The sequence below is a fragment of the Phyllobates terribilis genome, unplaced genomic scaffold, assembly GCF_046119375.1.
Source record: "Phyllobates terribilis strain yellow unplaced genomic scaffold, ASM4611937v1 Scaffold_11__3_contigs__length_659146591, whole genome shotgun sequence".
Lineage (NCBI taxonomy): Eukaryota > Metazoa > Chordata > Amphibia > Anura > Dendrobatidae > Phyllobates > Phyllobates terribilis.
In genome coordinates this window covers 246,322,987-246,339,751 of record NW_027362771.1, presented here as the reverse complement: position 1 = coordinate 246,339,751, position 16,765 = coordinate 246,322,987, and the positions used below count along the sequence as shown (strand labels likewise).

Genomic DNA, 16,765 nt, shown 5'->3' with positions numbered 1-16,765 from the left:
GTGTTTTCCGAGTATTTTCAGCGTTCTCAGGTGTTACATTTTAGTCACTTCGTGCTCATGATTTGCGACTGTTTGACAGCTTTAATACATGTGAGGAATGCCTGTTTCTTAGGCATTCCTCACATGTATTAAAGCTGTCAAACAGTCGCAAATCATGAGCACGGAGTGACTAAAACAAAACACCCGAGCACGCTGAAAATACTCTGTGAGCACCTGAGCATGCTCGCCGAAAGGGTTAACAGAACACGCTCTCTCATCACTATTCAGGACACATCCTGTACCATCTTTATAGACTTGTGATCACATTAATAGATAAATATCTGGCTGAACAATTACGTGTTTGGCACTGCTGCAATAAGTGATTGAAGTGTCCACATGGCCATAAAGAGACATCACAAAGACTGACGGAGACTCTGGTACCATTAAAAGAGGAGGAGCAGCATGCTAGATAGATAGTTGTTTTTTCCTTTTTTTAATTTTCAGAGGTTGGCAACCTGTTAAAAAAAGGTTTCTTATGGGAACTTGCAAGTAGCTGCTATTGTTGGCTGAGCCACAGTGGGAATGCATCATTCCTAGATTCCCATTAGGTCATTATTCTGCATTACTTTTAATAATAATTGATAATTGTGGTCTTCCAGAACATGATACACAACTAAAAATATTTTGCTTTTTTTGCTAATAACTCACAAAATTTTAAACCCTTAGTTATCAGGCCAAATTTTTCAAATTTGACGGGCCCCTTTATGTGGCAATAACTCTGGATGTTTCAGCTTATCCCAGTAATTTTGTTCTTTCTTGACGCATTATACTTTACGTTAATGGTAAATTTAGGACGCTATGTTTCCCATTTATGTGTAAGTATCAGAAATTTGACAAATTGTAAAAAAAAAAAAAAAAAAAAAAAAAATTGCAGTTTTCAAACTTTTAATGACTATCCGTTTAATCCAGAGTCATACCACACAAAATAGTTAATAAATAACAATTCCCATACGTCTGCATTACATCAACACCATTTGTGAAATGTTCTTTTATTTTGTTAGGTTTTTAAAAGGTTTAAAACTGTTGCAGCAATTTTTCATTTTACTATTTTTTAGGGACCTATTCAGATTTAAAGTGACTTTGGTATATTGGTAAAACCCCCTAAAGTTATACTAGTTTATAAACAGCTCCTCTTAACATATTCAAATCTGCTGTCGGATAATGTATTACCCCTTCAGGTGCTTTTCAGGAATTAATGCAATGTGGCATGACAGAAATTAAAAATTTTATTTTCACCAACTAAATGTTGCTAATTTTTGAACAGGTCAATATAGTCGGCAAACTCTAAGGCCGTTATTTGGCCGTGAATTGTCATGGCAAGCATATCCGGACCACGCACTCATGATATCGGGGTGGCAAAGAGGGAGCCCCCACAGACTGTTAATTATGTAGTCACTTTTGACAGAAATGTCTAAGGGGTTCAATGGCCATGGTCGATAACACCAATCGTGGCTGACGCAGCAGGGTGTCAGTCATAGTGGACAGATGCTGCATTTTCACTTGTCGAGGGCTGTTACTCTCTTATATCCCAGGTCAGTAAAAAGGCATATTGGTGGTCACTAAGGGAATTAGCGATTCTCTCCCTCACCTATCTCCTGCTTCTTGTTTTCTGATGTTTATTGAGTCCTCTTTGGTCTTTACTTTCTCATCCTGAAATCCTCATTAGCTATGTATTGGCTGAACCCAGCCACTGCTGATGATAACCAATTATTTTGGGGTATTTTTTTTTTTTTTAAAACACAGCTGATTTGATAACCAAATAAATCTGTTTAATGGGTCAAATTATACCCTTTTCACATCTCCAGTTTTGTCTCAAGCCTAAATGCTGTAATGAAATCAGCTATTTTTGAATATTTTCTTGTTTTCAGATAGTTTTATGTGCATTGAGGTCCTTCTGTTTTTTATAAAATTGATGTAATAGTGAACATTTTGCGAACCACCTCTTTAAATCATATATGCATGCGTTTCAGCCTGGTGGTAATTAAAATGAGAACTTCTCTAGATTTTTTTTTTTGTGAATGTGTAATGCTTTTTATTGCCTTCGTCAATAACTTGTTTGTCATGCAAATTATGCAAATCAGATTATTGGCAGTCTGCCAGCTCATAATCATACCAATGTTTGAAATATTAGTTTAAAAGGGTGTATTTCATTGGCATTAAATATTCATGTATGCACTCATAATCCTCCAGATTTATTTTAAAGTAATGACATGCTTTAATTTTTTTCAACTTTTTTTTTTGCAAGGCATCTGTAACAAACTGAAATAAGTTTTAAAACGAATAGTTTTGTTTTTGATTATAGACGAAACTGATCCATGTTAATGTGTTTCTAAACTAATGACAGCTGATCTATGTTAAAGAGGTTGTTCGCTACTTTATCATTGATGACTTATCCTCAGGACAGGTCATCAATGTCTGATCAATCGGGGTCCGACACCTGACACTCCTGCGGATCAGCTGTCATCTGTGTCGGCGGCCACCTCCTGCCGGAAGTACTCACTTGCGGAGCTGACCGTCTTATGATAGTGGCCGCCACAGTGTACTACATATCCGCCTCCTATTGATTTGAATAGGAGGCAGATGTGTAGTACCAAGCCTCGGCTACTAGACGGCCAGCTTCACAAGTGGGTAGTTCCTGCCAGCCACCACTGACACCGATGACAGCTGATTGACTCATTAATCCAGTATGATTGGGCAGCACGGTGGCTGAGTGGTTAGCACTGTTACTTTGCATAGCTGGGGCCCTAGGTACGAATCCCACCAAGGACAACATCTGCAAGAGTTTGTATGTTCTCCCCATGTTTGCGTGGGTTTCCTCCGGGTTCTCCGATTTCCTCCCACACTCCAAAGACATTCTAATAGGGAATTTAGATTTTGAGCCCCAATGGGGACAGCGATGATGATATCTGTAAAGTGCTGTGGTATATGATGACGCTATATAAGTAAGTAAAATAAATCAATAAACTTATTCTGCAGTTTGCTGTGTACAGTGATACAGAGAAGCTATAGAAGTCATACTATAGAAATTTTGTAATTAAATCCTGTATGTCCCAAAAGGTGTTTATATCTTGTAAAGCTATGAATCCTCAGAGGTAAGCTTGAGGATATTTTGTAATCCAGAGTTTTCAACAACTGTAATCCAAACATTTTTTAAAAGTTATTGGAATACATAAAGTATTTTAACTGCGAATCCACATGGGTTGTACAAGTTGCTTGTATTCAGCCAGGATTATCTAGGGAAGGAGATGATGACTGTAATTTAATCTATGTCCGTGCCTACAATCCATTTCACCCACTCAAGGCCAAGTCTACCCAATTTATCAATAAGATAGTGAAGGGGAAATTGATATACGGTCTATATATTTGCTGTCTATGGTGAATGTCTAGCACATGCTGACAGGCAAAACTCTTAAAGGGGTTGTCAACCACTCAGACTACCCCTTCTCAATCACCATATTTCTCCCATTTAAAATAATAACTGTTATATTCCGCTCCGGCACAGGTGCCTTTCCAGTGATGTTGGCGCGAGGTCTCCCTGGGCCTCACATGAGCCCTACAAAAAATCACTCTCACTTCCTTTAGATGAAACCGACATCCAAAAGAAGTGAGAGCGTGCCGCTGTTCTATGACTTTTTTCCGGTTACGTCAGCTTACATCCAATGGAAGTGAGAGCGAAGCGACTGCTGATTGGCTGCTGGGCTTGCGTGTTGTTGAGATCTGGAGCCGACAACGCTGGTACGGCATCGGTACCGGGAGTGAGTATAGCTGTTAATATTTTACATGGGTGAAATATGGTGCTTGAGAAGAGGTGGTCCTAGTAGTTTAACTTGTCTTATTCTATGCTTAGCACCTCTCCACTTAAGTGCCCTTTTCCCACTGCTACACAACTCTGCCAGAAAACATCCCTGGCACTGCTTGTGAGTGGCATATTAAATATCTTTCAATCCGTGACTGCTTTGACCAACTATGTGCAAAATGTTGTGAATTAAATGCACTAGAAAACTTTGAGCCATTTTTAGAGTTCCCTACATTGTTTTATCTCAATAATATTTTTGAATCATCTTTAATATATATCAGTTTATTTAGTTTATTGCTCTGCCAAAATGGAAATGAACTATTTTAATATTTGTTACCAATTATTTTGTATTTTGCGGCTAGATTTCTTGCCTTACTGCAGTGATCCTCATTTTCAGGAGCACCTCAGAATTTAATGCTGTGCTTCCAGCTGGATGTATTATCCTATAAGTTTATAAACACAGGTTGATTAAGACCCTTTATACACTACATATTTAATATAAATCAATAACGGAATGATATTCCGTAATCCCGGTGTGTTTGTATTTAATTTATAGAAGGCAGAAGCCTCGGTAATCACATTACTTAGGAATTAATACTTGAGCATCTCAAACTGGCTGCATGGCAAAAAGAGACAGCTATTTATTCAGATGTAATAACAAGTTTCTGGCTGAAGTAAATTAGGAAAACGTATTAATGGCTTTAGAGTGCAGTGTCAGAAGGAGATGTGTTTTCTTCAGCCTGGATTTCATGTTAAACTCAGAAGTGTTTGCAAACACAACAGGAAACCTCATTCCTTTTATTATCCTTATACGCGGGAATACTCAATGTCCGAGCCCCACCTTTCATAATATTCTAGTTATATGATCTCTCATTTTTAGATGGGAATGTCCTTTTGACATCTAAAAAAATCAAAATGTCAAAGTCTGTTAATTCCTGGACATTAGGATGAATCTCATCATATCTGGTGGCCATTTGAGAGCAACTACTTCCCATTGTGTGGAGTACATATGGGCCACCATTGTATCAGTTTTATACGGTTGCACAACTTTTCTTTTGCGGACAGATTCCATATGATAGGGTAGAAATAACTAGTATCTTTCCAGGTATTTCTAAAATGTGGGCTGTTCTTATAGAAATTTTCTTGTCTTCAACCTTGTGCATTTCACAATTATGCATTGAGTTGCCTTTACAGGCAGCTGAAAATAATAATCAAATTTGAAAGTAATCTCTGATCCATTTGAAAGGGAATAAATTCCTGATTGCTTGTGTCCAACGACTGGGAACCCATTGGTTCTGAAAATTGAGCCTCTGAAGAGCCCTGTGTAGATGGAATGATAATTAATCATGCTCACTGCCGCTCCACTTATTCCTAATGGGCCCGCCGGAGATAGCCCAGAGTTACACTCAGCCTGTCTTCAGCACTCCCATAAGAATGAATGAAGCATTAGTGTGCATGATCGACCACCGCTCCTCTACAAAGCACCAGTTCTTGGGATTGGTAGGGTTGCCAGCAGTCAGATCCCCAGCGATTGGATCATTATCACCTTTTTAATGGATAAGGGTTAACTTCTAAACTGGAAAATACTTTATCAAGTCCTATGGAAAACAAAAAAACCTTCCTAAAATTCATGTTTATGCTTCCATTTTGCTTCCAGTTCTCACTTCAGTTATCTATAATAATAATATTAATAATAAGTTCTCTCATGAAGTTAAGTCTAGGAACTAATGAAAAAATGAATGACAATTATGTTATAAGTTCCATCTGTACTGGCATAAATCCTCCCATTGAATTCAATGTAAAATGCCAACTGTATGCCATATTTGTTTGAAGATTATCATAAATCAATGTTTTTGCATTGTTGGATAAAACTTTCCCAGTTAAAACCGTCCTAATGTAAAATGTAAGAGCACATCCTGTGTAGGATCACCATGTATAGTTTTTAAAAAGTGAAAAAAGAAACATAAAAATATTACATCCACCTCTTGCCCTTTTAAAAAAAAAAAGAAAATTTGGTATCTCGGGGCCGTAAAACTCAAATCCTTAAAAATATAAAATTAATTAACTTCCAACTGAAATGCTGTAAAAAGGAAATAAGAAATATTCAAAATGCTAGAATTGCGGGTTTTTATTGTCACCATACTTGTTTAAAAATTGTAATAAAAAGTTATTACAATGTGGTATATATTCTAAAATAAAATAATGAAATAATCAACCTGCCACACTAAAACAAGCTCCCAAAGAACTCTATCTATGGGGAAAAAAATATTTTTCAAATATACAATTTTTTTTATATTACTTAAAAAGTTTGATTTTGCTATTAACCTGGAGCATCATCTTGCATGGTTATTTTTTTTACTGCACAATCAACACTGTATAAAAAAAATCAATGGCAGAATCATGTTTTTTTCACTATTTCAATGTATTTGGATTTTTTTTCTCCATTTTTAAGAACATTGTTTGATAAAGTGAATGGTGTAATTCAAAACTACAACCCAGACGAAGCCTCAGTGAAACACGCTTCGAGTGTGGTCCCATGGATGGGTATATTTACTTTATATTGAATGGCTTAATTTTTGATATTTATCTCTTTTGTGTGTTAGTTTTTATCTGCTGAATTGCTCACCATCCTGTTGACTTAATCTGTTTTTTACTTTTATTTATATCCATATAGATGGCTTATGATAATTTTCTGTGTGTATAATTTGCACACTGTGTCACGCCTATATTTTATGCCATTACTCGAATCTTATGTCTTCCCTTCATCTATGACAGTTCCATTAACACTATATGGTAGGAGGTATATTTTTCCCTCTTTAAGACCAATACCTTAACTACATAGTCTAGTTATTATACTTACTTGCCATAGCTATTCTCTTTGCCCAGGTATCTATTTTTTTTACTATCCATGTCAGTTATCTTGATTCTCTTCCCTGTTTTTCATTTTTCTGAGTTTTAATAATTTAATTAACAAAAGATATATATATTTAACTTTTGCGTCTGGCATTCTTCTTCCTACTTTTTTTTTTTGCTGTAGCTTTCATAAAGCTATTTCGATGGAAAAAAATAAGACGACTCTTGGAAGAAGAGAAGGAAAACAAAAGCCCAAAAAGGAGAATTGGCTTCAGTGGTGTTGAGTTTAGCACCCATTTCCTTCTGCTTTTGTTTAAAAAAAAAAAAAAATAGAAAAATTCCCAAAAAATTTTGCGGACTCAATAATCATATCAACAAGTTCTAAGGCTATGTGGCAAAATTGATGTAATCCACAGATTTCTTGTATATAGTTTGTAGGTTTATATCTGAAAAAATATATCTTTTTTGCTTTAATATATGGTTGATAATGAAATGGTATTTACTGTGCTCGCTGCGGATTTCCAGGATTTTGACAACAGTGGAGGTTAAAAGCTACATGAAGGACGTTGTGCAGTGCCGCTCATGACAATGGATGCAAAGGAAGAATGATTTGTCCTCTTGAGTGTAAGAGTGATTCAAGTACTTTCGAATAAACTAACTAGGAAAGAGGTGTTGAAAGGGAGACATAATTAACATTTAAGAGTACCAAAGAGACTTGCACATGCTTTGACATCATTATTTATTTTACAAAGAAAGTCATATTGGAGGGTATAGCATGCAAATAATTAAGTACAAGGTAGTCATAAATCAAGACAATTATTTTTTTCCCAGTGAAATGTACCAAGCTATGGATAATGCATTGAGATGCATAACCTGCATATGGTTCACAAGAACGTGGCATTGCTTGAAATATATATGGAGAGGACTACAGTGTCCTTTGCCCCACCAAAGAAACAGAGCATTAAATAATGGTGACAAATTTTAAAGCAAGTGCTAAAAAATGGAGTTAACATCTGCTGTTGTGCCTAGTGGTATATATGCTGAATTCTAATATCTAATGTGATGAGAGGTAAAGAAGAGATAAATCAGTCCGTGAGATAATAATAGAATTGACGACATCTGCTACATGTCTATGAAAGGGTGAGTACGCTTATTAATTATCACAGTAGCTGTGTTTAGATACTGAAAGAAAATGCTTCAAGATAGATCTGAAACTACACAAGGTGTTAGATTTAAGTAATTGACAGCTGATTGACAGCTTTCGGTGTACACTGTACTTTGTCAGAAAGCTGCTAATCAGTGGTGGGGTTATACAGAGCAGCAGGACTATATGGCATGAGACAACTAGTCCTGTAGTGATAATCTCCTGCTGATAAAACACTGTTTTTACTGAAAGAGCAACATAAAGCACAGTATGTACGACATCACTGGAATCGAGGTGTCTTCCTCTATACCCTGTCGCACTTAGATTAAATAGCAAAAATCTTCTGATAGATTCCCTTTAATACTGAGTAAAAAATGTTTCTTACATTTTAAATGACTGTGTGTGATGTGTCCCAGACCCACCGTAAGTCGGGCTGTTCTATTGCCTTAAATATTTTGCAGTGATACAAGTCTTGTTTTACAAGTTACACCCAATTACATTCCTTGTGCCATTTGTCTCCCGGGAAATAAACTCCATACCCCTTCTAACTATGTTACCTTATAATTGTATACAAAGGTCAGTCCCTAGTCCCACGTTTTGTTAAAGATCATTGTAATTGTTTTTGTATGTATACCCCTTTTTCACATGTAAAGCGCCATGGAATAAATGGCGCTATAATAATAATAAATAATAATAATAATATTAGGACAGTTTGCATTATGGCACAATGGTCTGTGCATATGAGTCATAGGTACTCCATGGGATAACTTATGCTTCCTCCATAAATAATGGTTTTGGGGGCAGTATCTTCATAAAAGGATGGAGCATGCCACAATGTTTTATCTTTCATATTCTATGTGAAATAGAAGGCATATTGAGATACAGTATGGTCCCTTAGACTTACATGGGTACCATATTGTACTTGTTTGCAACTCTGAGCTTGTATGGGAACATAATACTATAGTGCGCAGCAGCTAAAATTATTAAGGCGCATTTGTTAATGCAAAACGCTCTGTCTTATTTATTAAAACTGTTTTTCGTCTATACAATTCACTAGGGCGGCTACACTTATACATTGGAGCATACATTGGTACATAGTATTCTAAGAACGACATACAAGTGCTTCTCACTAAATATCATCAAAAAGTTAATTTCAGTTCTACAATACAAAAAGTAAAACTCGTATATTATATAGAGTCATTACAAACAGAGTGATCTATTTCAAGTGTTTATTTCTGTTAATGTTGATGATTACAGCCAATGAAAACACAAAAGTCTTTATCACAGTGAATTAGAATAATTAACAAAAAACACCTGCAAAGTCTTCCGATGCGTTTATAAAGGTCCTTTAGTCTGTTTCAGTAGGCTCAACAATCATGGGGAAGATGTGGCAGATGTCCAGAAGGCAGTCATTGACACACTCCACAATGAGGGCAAGCCACAAAAGGTCATTGCTAAAGAAGCTGGCTGTTCACAGAGTGCTGAATCTAAGCATATTAATGGAAACTTGAGTGGAAGAAAAAAGTGTGGTAGAAAAAGGTGCACAAGCAACAGGGATAACCGCAGGCTTGAAAGGATTAAGAAAAGGCCATTAAAACATTTGGGGGAGATTCACAAGGAGTGGACTGCTGCTGGAGTCATTGCTTCAAGAGCCACCACACACAGACATATCCGGGACATGGGCTACAAGTGTCGCATTCCTTGTGTCAAGCCACTCGAGACCAATAGACAATGCCAGAAGCGTCTTACCTGGGCCAAGGAGGAAAAAAACCTGGACTGTTGCTCCGTGGTTCAAGGTGTTGTTTTCAGGTGAAAGTAAATTTTGCATTTTATTTGGAAATCAAAGTCCCAGAGTCTGGAGGAAGAGTGGAGAGGCACACAATCCAAGCTGCTTGAGGTATAGTGTGAAGTTTCCACAATCCGTGATGGTTTGGGGAGCCATGCTCTCTGCTGGTGTAGGTCCACTGTGTTTTATAAAGACCAAAGTCAGCTCAGCCGTCTACCAGAAAATTTTAGAGTACTTTATGCTTCCCTCTGCCGACAAGCTTTTGAAGATGGAAATTTCATTCTGCAGCAGGACTTGGCACCTGTCCACTCTGCCAAAAGTACCAATACCTGGTTTAAAAGCAACAGCATCACTGTGATTGGCCAGCAAATTCGACTGACCTTCACCTCATAGAGAATCTATGGAGTATTGTCAAGAGGAAGATGAGCGACACCAGATCCAACAATGCAGACGAGCTGAAGGCTGCTATCAAAGCAACCTGGGCTTCCATAACACCTTAGCAGTACCACAGGCTGATCGCCTCCATGCCACGCCGCATTGATGCAGTAATTGATGCAAAAGGAGCCCTGACCAAGTATTGAGTGCATTTACTGAACATACGTTTCAGTAGGCCAACATTTCAGATTTTAAAATCATTTCTCAAGCCGTTGTTATAAAGTATTCTAATTTACTGAGATAATGACTTTTGTGTTTTCATTGTCTGTAAGCCATAATCATCAACAGTAACAGATATAAACGCTTGAAATAGATCACTCTGTTTGTAATGACTCTATATAATATGAGTTTCACTTTTTGTATTGAAGAACTGAAATAAATTAACTTTTTGCTGATATTCTAATTTAGTGGGAAGCACTTGTAGCTGAACGTGCAGGTGCAGAGAAGAGCAACCAAGGTTATTATGGGAATGGGTGGATTGCAGTACTAAGGTTATCAAACTTGGGTTATTCAGTTTGGAGAAACAAAGCCTTAGGGGCTATCTGCTTACAGTGTACAAATATATGAGGGGACAGTACAGTGATCTGTATAATCACTTTTTTGACCCCTAGGCTTGCAAGGGTGTCAAGGGGGCATCCTCTACATCTAGAGGAAAGAAGGTTTATTCATAATCACAGAGGCGGATTCTTTACTCTAGGAGCAGGTAGTCTATGGAACTCTCTGCCACTTGATGTTGTAATGATTGATTCAGTGAGCGTTTGGATGGCTTTCCTGAAAAATATAATATTACAGGTTATGGGTACTAGATTCTGTGATGGGGCATTGATCCTGGAAACTAGTCTGATTGCCGCACATGGAGTCGGGAAGGATTTTTTTACCTAATATGGGACAATTAACATCTGCCTCATTGGGTTTTCCTTTTCCTCTGGATTAGCATGTTAAGTCCATCAAGTTTAACCTATAACCTATGTCAATCTTCAACCTTAAAAACTATGAAATGCTAGTTTTAATAAATTAGTACCTTTTGTGTTAATTTGGTTATCCATGCAAAATATTACCAATTTACAAAGATAAAAGCTTGATGGCTGGGAGCATTTTTGACCATCACAGTGAGGAGGTGTTTTAATGAAGCGGCAGGTCTCATGCGTGTGTACCACCCGCTCTAGTCTAAATTCTTCTCACTGTGGTCCAAGACGCCTATTCTTCTGATCGTTGTGTACCCCAGCAGTCATACATCTATCATCTATTCTGTGAATGTCTGATAAATGTTTTTGTTGGGATAACCCTTCAGGCATATAGATGCTCTTTGAAAGGGCAGAATGTTGTCCATCCTAACTATCTTACTGAGACACGTGGAGCAGTTACAGATATTGATCTTACTTATGGAATTCCCCTGCTTGATATACAGTTATAATTAGTCTTCTTAACAGCATTGATATACATAATTTATCTCTAAGGAAACTTAGTGGCTTGTTATCGAGGGAAAATATGACTGCAAAATGTTAAAACTGCTGAGAAATGTGCTTAACGGCTCTTGCTTAAGCCTTATACATTTTTATATTAGAGCTATCATTTCCTTTCACTCTTGTATAATGTTATTATCATAAACTGCTGCATAAGTATTTTATGAAAAAAATATTTTTTGGTTGATAGATGACAATAGTTACATTTGCCTGTTCATTCATTATGTGCAAATGCTTATTTCTAGTGAGTTGGAAAATTTAAATTTAGAATTATTGCTAACCAAATTACCTTTATCTGCGAAAGTGCATCTGCTCACAATTACTTATAAGAAGGAAGAATGAATTCATTCAGCTTTTGCCATTGCTTTTCTTGATCAATATAACTGGCGAGCAATCCTCATAATTTATTGGGACATTATTCATCATTGTTTAAATGCTAGTGACTCTCGGATGCTTATAGGGCTTATTAAAGCTTTCTGTTGCAGTCATGATATGTAAATCCAATTATCAGATTTCATTATGACTATGTTTCAAAGTAGGAGTAATCTGTCCTTCTCGAGAAAGAAGTGATCTATGATGTATATGTCATTGGCACAACTCCATTAGGGCCTTGTTCACAAAGTAAGGCTGCCCATATACATGACTGCTATCTCCTCGACTCCCCCATACTCATGAGTGCTTGGCTTGGCCAAGTGTTCCTGTGTTTTTAGTGGAATGAAAGGTGAATGTCACTGTTAGATTTCTTTGGTAGGACCCTGTGACCCCTGAAAATAAAGGGATCAGATGAAGATATCCTAATGTCCTGATCCTTCTCACCTCGCTCCCATAATCTGTTGATGGAGAATAGGAAGACCCCATACACAGCAGTTGGTCAGCTGGTCCCGCCAAAATTGGCAGGTTCATCTAAATTTTTTCTAATGTCTATGGAGGCCTTTAAACTTTGGTATCAAAGATACAACAAGCAAAAGGTTTTACTAAAGTTGCACTGAATAATGAGAACCAAATCTCAGCCAGCTCCAAAACCAATGATGACTATTTAGAGAGGAATAGATTTATTTTTTTGGTTCGAAAAAAGACATCTCCAGTATGCAAGATTCCTAAATATAATGGCAGAGATGTATGAAGTGTCTGATAAGATGCATACCTTTTGAATCAGCAGAGATGTCACAAACTGCAAGAAATTTCTGAAAATGTTTCATGTAGTAGTATATTTCCAGCACATCTCTATTGGCATGTTAGTCACATTTCTCATCCCTGTACCACTACTAGGCTGCTTTCGAACACATCTTTAAATTATCTACTGCTCACATTTGACCCATATAAAGTAGTTGTCTTTTGAAAAATATTGTTTAAAACTCCATAGAGAATTTGAAAAGAAGTGTATTTGCGATATGCAACAACTTTAAATGAATTGTTATAATGACCCATGCTGTTTCTCCTGTAATTGGAGCATATGTCCACGTTCAGTGCTGGTCTCACATTCTCAGTAGTTTCTCTACTCTTTCCCTGCTCATGCTGCGTAGTGATCTGACCAATACTATGTGGTAATGACTGGAGAACTACAGTATGGGCAGTATATGTAACAAGTAGGGACAAGAGATAAGGGACATGAATGGATATGAAATTAGCTATTCATTTTACATTAAAAACAGGTTTACGTGAAACTTTTTTGCCGTTTAATGGATCTATTTATTAATGGATTCAACTATTCAGTTAAATAGCAGTTTTATTGACAAAATTATCAATCAGTTTGAAAATAGTGCCTAACTTCATGTCAGCAGGGTTTTTAGCCCTATCTAGTCACTTCGGTGTCCATTCTGTTTGGAGAGAGACTTGATATTTCTTACTGAGATAGCATCAGATACAACATGTTTCAGAGATTTTGGGCCTCTTACCAAGTATGGAAATGCCTATCTGGTATTTTGTTACTTGATAAAGGAGCCCAAAAGACTCAAAGTGCAGTGTGTCTGATGTTATCTCAGTAAGAAATATCAACTCTCTCTCCGCATCGCCTCCGGTCATCTGCCCCACACTGAGTGTCTTCTATTCTACAGAAGTTTAACTTGTATCCTGCTATAATCCCTGAACAATGTGTGAGCAAAGCCTAACTGGAATATAACTTTTATTGGGCTCCTAATCCCCAGTTTTATGAGATTTATACTTAAAGGGATTCTCCAAGAATGAGATAAACTGGCGTCCCTGATGTAATTCAAACCACAGCCTGACCTGCCGAGCTGCAAACTGAAGACATGCAGCTCGTGAGACCTGTCTCTCAACTGATGAGAGGGGTATCACACATACCTCAATCGGTGGTTGGGAGCAAGTGATATGTGAAGAAATACGTCATAACCCACGTTGTGCTCGGCAAGGAGATCTATTGCTTCGTCCTCCTCTGTCAATCTGACAGCTTTATAGAAGTGCATGGAGACTGACTTTAGCCCACCTAGAAAACAAATAAATATTGAGGAGTATGAAGATGATGCTAATTCCGTTGTGTTCAACTAGGAGAAGATATATTTCTTAAACTATCACAGCCCTGTTCCTGGCCACCAACTGAGGTATGTGTGTGACCCAACAAGTTCAATTGTAGTGATAGTTACAACTTTAGTGAGGACCTGTTACCGGGACAAAAGTGGTATAGATCGTAACAATAGCTCTAAACAAAAAGGCCCATATCTCTGGAACTGTATAGTGTCTCCAATATTTTTGATAACCAACAAAGGTAAAGCAGGCAGCTGCGGGCTGGGGATGTCCCTGGTTATTGGGCCCTTCCCAGCCTAAAAATACCAGTTCACAGTTGCCCCAGAAGTGGTGCATCATATTAGATGCGCCAATTCTGGCGCTTTGCCCGGCACTCCCCGAGTGCCCTGGTTCAGTGGCAATCGGGGTAATGGTAGTTGGGGTTGATGTCAGCTGTGATTTGGCAAAAATCACAGCTGGCATTAAGCCCTGGGATTAGTAATGGAGAGGTGTCTATCTGACACCTCCAGTAGTAACCCAGTAATAAAATAAAAAACCACACACACAGAAACAAAAACACTTTATTTGAATGAAAACTCCCCCACACTATCCCTAGTTCACCAGTTTATTGTAAGAAAAAAAAAATTCCCACTCAGGTCTAGCCGCAATCCACCGAATTGGATGTAGCCCAGAAATGGAAACCTGAAAAACATGAAAAGACAGAAATAAACAGGAGAGCCAGACCCTCGTTCACCAATTCAGTAGAAAAAATGTTCCCACGCAGCTCCGACGTAGTTCAGCGTTCCCCAAATCCGGCATCAGCAACTGTGAATAGCAGTAAAGTTACAGCTATTCACAGTTGCCGTATACTGACGTCACCGCTCATCAGAGCCACCGGGACTCGCTGAGCGCAGGGGGAGCCAGCGACGCTGTTGAGTGTGGTCGCCAGTACCCGGTGACTGAATAGATGTAAATTTGTAACGTATATGTGCGCAGCCCCATAGATTATATTGGTTGTGTGTGTGTAAGGTTCTCCGGTTCGTGTGAATTTTTACCCATAGACATGAATGACAGGCAAAAAATCCAAAAATCCTAAAAATGCATTTGTGTGTTTCCACAATTACCGTAAATTTATGTGCAGAGTAAATGTGTTTATCAATAAAATCCTATCAAAGCTAAGAAATTCAGCAAACAGGACATTTCCTAAACAAAGTTGTTTTATTTAACACTTGAGAAAAAAAATTGCAGCTGAAAAACGGAATATAAAAAGCATGTAAAAAAAAATAAATAACCCACTAAAAAAAAACAAACAAAAAAATGCAAGTAACCTAAATTAACTAATTGGTGCAGAAATGCTGGCAAAAAAATCTGCAGCATCAAAAGTGCAGCATTGTGAGATAAAAGATCTCATTCAGACGTCAGTATTCTCCACATAAGAGAAAAACAGACCGATTTAGTTTGATCAGAATATGATCCCGAATGTCATCAGTTTTTCTCTTATGTGGAGAAAAAAAAGTTTCTCCACCTTCTTCTTTCTGAGAGTTCACCACTTTTTTTAACGGACGTGTAGCTTTGCAATGGCAATAATCTTACCCTCAGATCCAAATCGGACAGGTCTCTGTTTTTTAAACAGACCACTTGGTTCCAGGAAAAAATTGTACTCGTGAACAGCCCCATAGACCATCATAGGTACGAGTGCTATTTGGGAAAAACACGGATAGCGCTTATATGAGAAAAACTGGTGTCTGAATGAGGCCTTATCCTGTGGCTGTGTGCCCACTATGTGTTTTTCAAGCGTTTTTGCAGCGGAATTTCCACAGCGAAAACGCTTAAAAAACGCTTGGTAATACATGCCCCATGGTCCCCAATGATAATCTGCATGTGCTATGCACATGCTGCGGAAATTTCCGCTGCGGATTATCATTGCGGAAAAATACGCAGCATGTCCATTAATTTTGCGGACACGCAGCTTAATTGCCGCCATTGACTTGCATTGAATCGCTTAATATCCACATGACTACATCTGCACATGCGGATATTAAGCGATTCAATGTGCGGATGGTACCCGGGGCTGGAGAAGAGGAGACTCTCATCCAGACCCGGGTACCATAGAACCTGTGAAAAAAAGAATTTAAAATAAAAAATACAGATTATACTTATCTTCTGAGGGCCTGCGGTCTCCTCAGCGATTCGTCCGGTGTGTTGGGCGGCTCGCGGTGGTGTGAAAGGACCTTCGATGACGTCATTTAGTCATGTGACAGGTCACGCGACCGCTGACGTCGGTGGTCGCATGACCTGTCACCTGACTAAATGACTTCATGAAAGGTCCTTTCACACCACCGCGAGCCGCCCAACACACCGGACGCATCGCTGAGGAGACCGGGGGACATCGGAAGGTAAGTATAATATATATATATTTTTTTAACTATTACTTGGTTACACTTTATAAACCCATACTGGTTGCATGGATTTATATAGTGTGACCAAGTTGTCAAGCACTTTTCCAAGTGATGCTAAAATCGCTTGGAAAAGCGCTTGATAACCCGCATGCAGAAATGCATGAAAAAACGCTTGACAAACGCTTCTACCTGGCGGGAAAAACGCATGTAAAATCCGCATGCGTTTTTCCTGCCAGGGAGAAGCGGAAAAAATATGCAGCATTTCTGCATCATGGGCACTAGGCCTAAAGGTGCTCATATAGCTTAGATACCTGTGAGCTGAACACTCATTTATATGACAGTTTTTCTTTCCAACCACTCATATACATGCACACTGTTCAGTTTTCTGTG

The 16,765-nt window shown here is 38.1% G+C and overlaps 1 protein-coding gene across 1 annotated transcript in view; it reads left to right on the top strand.

The window, feature by feature from the left end:
- Nucleotides 1–16,765, top strand: part of TBC1D22A (TBC1 domain family member 22A) — a 585,912-nt gene that overhangs the window by 356,458 nt on the left and 212,689 nt on the right. The window lies entirely within an intron of this gene.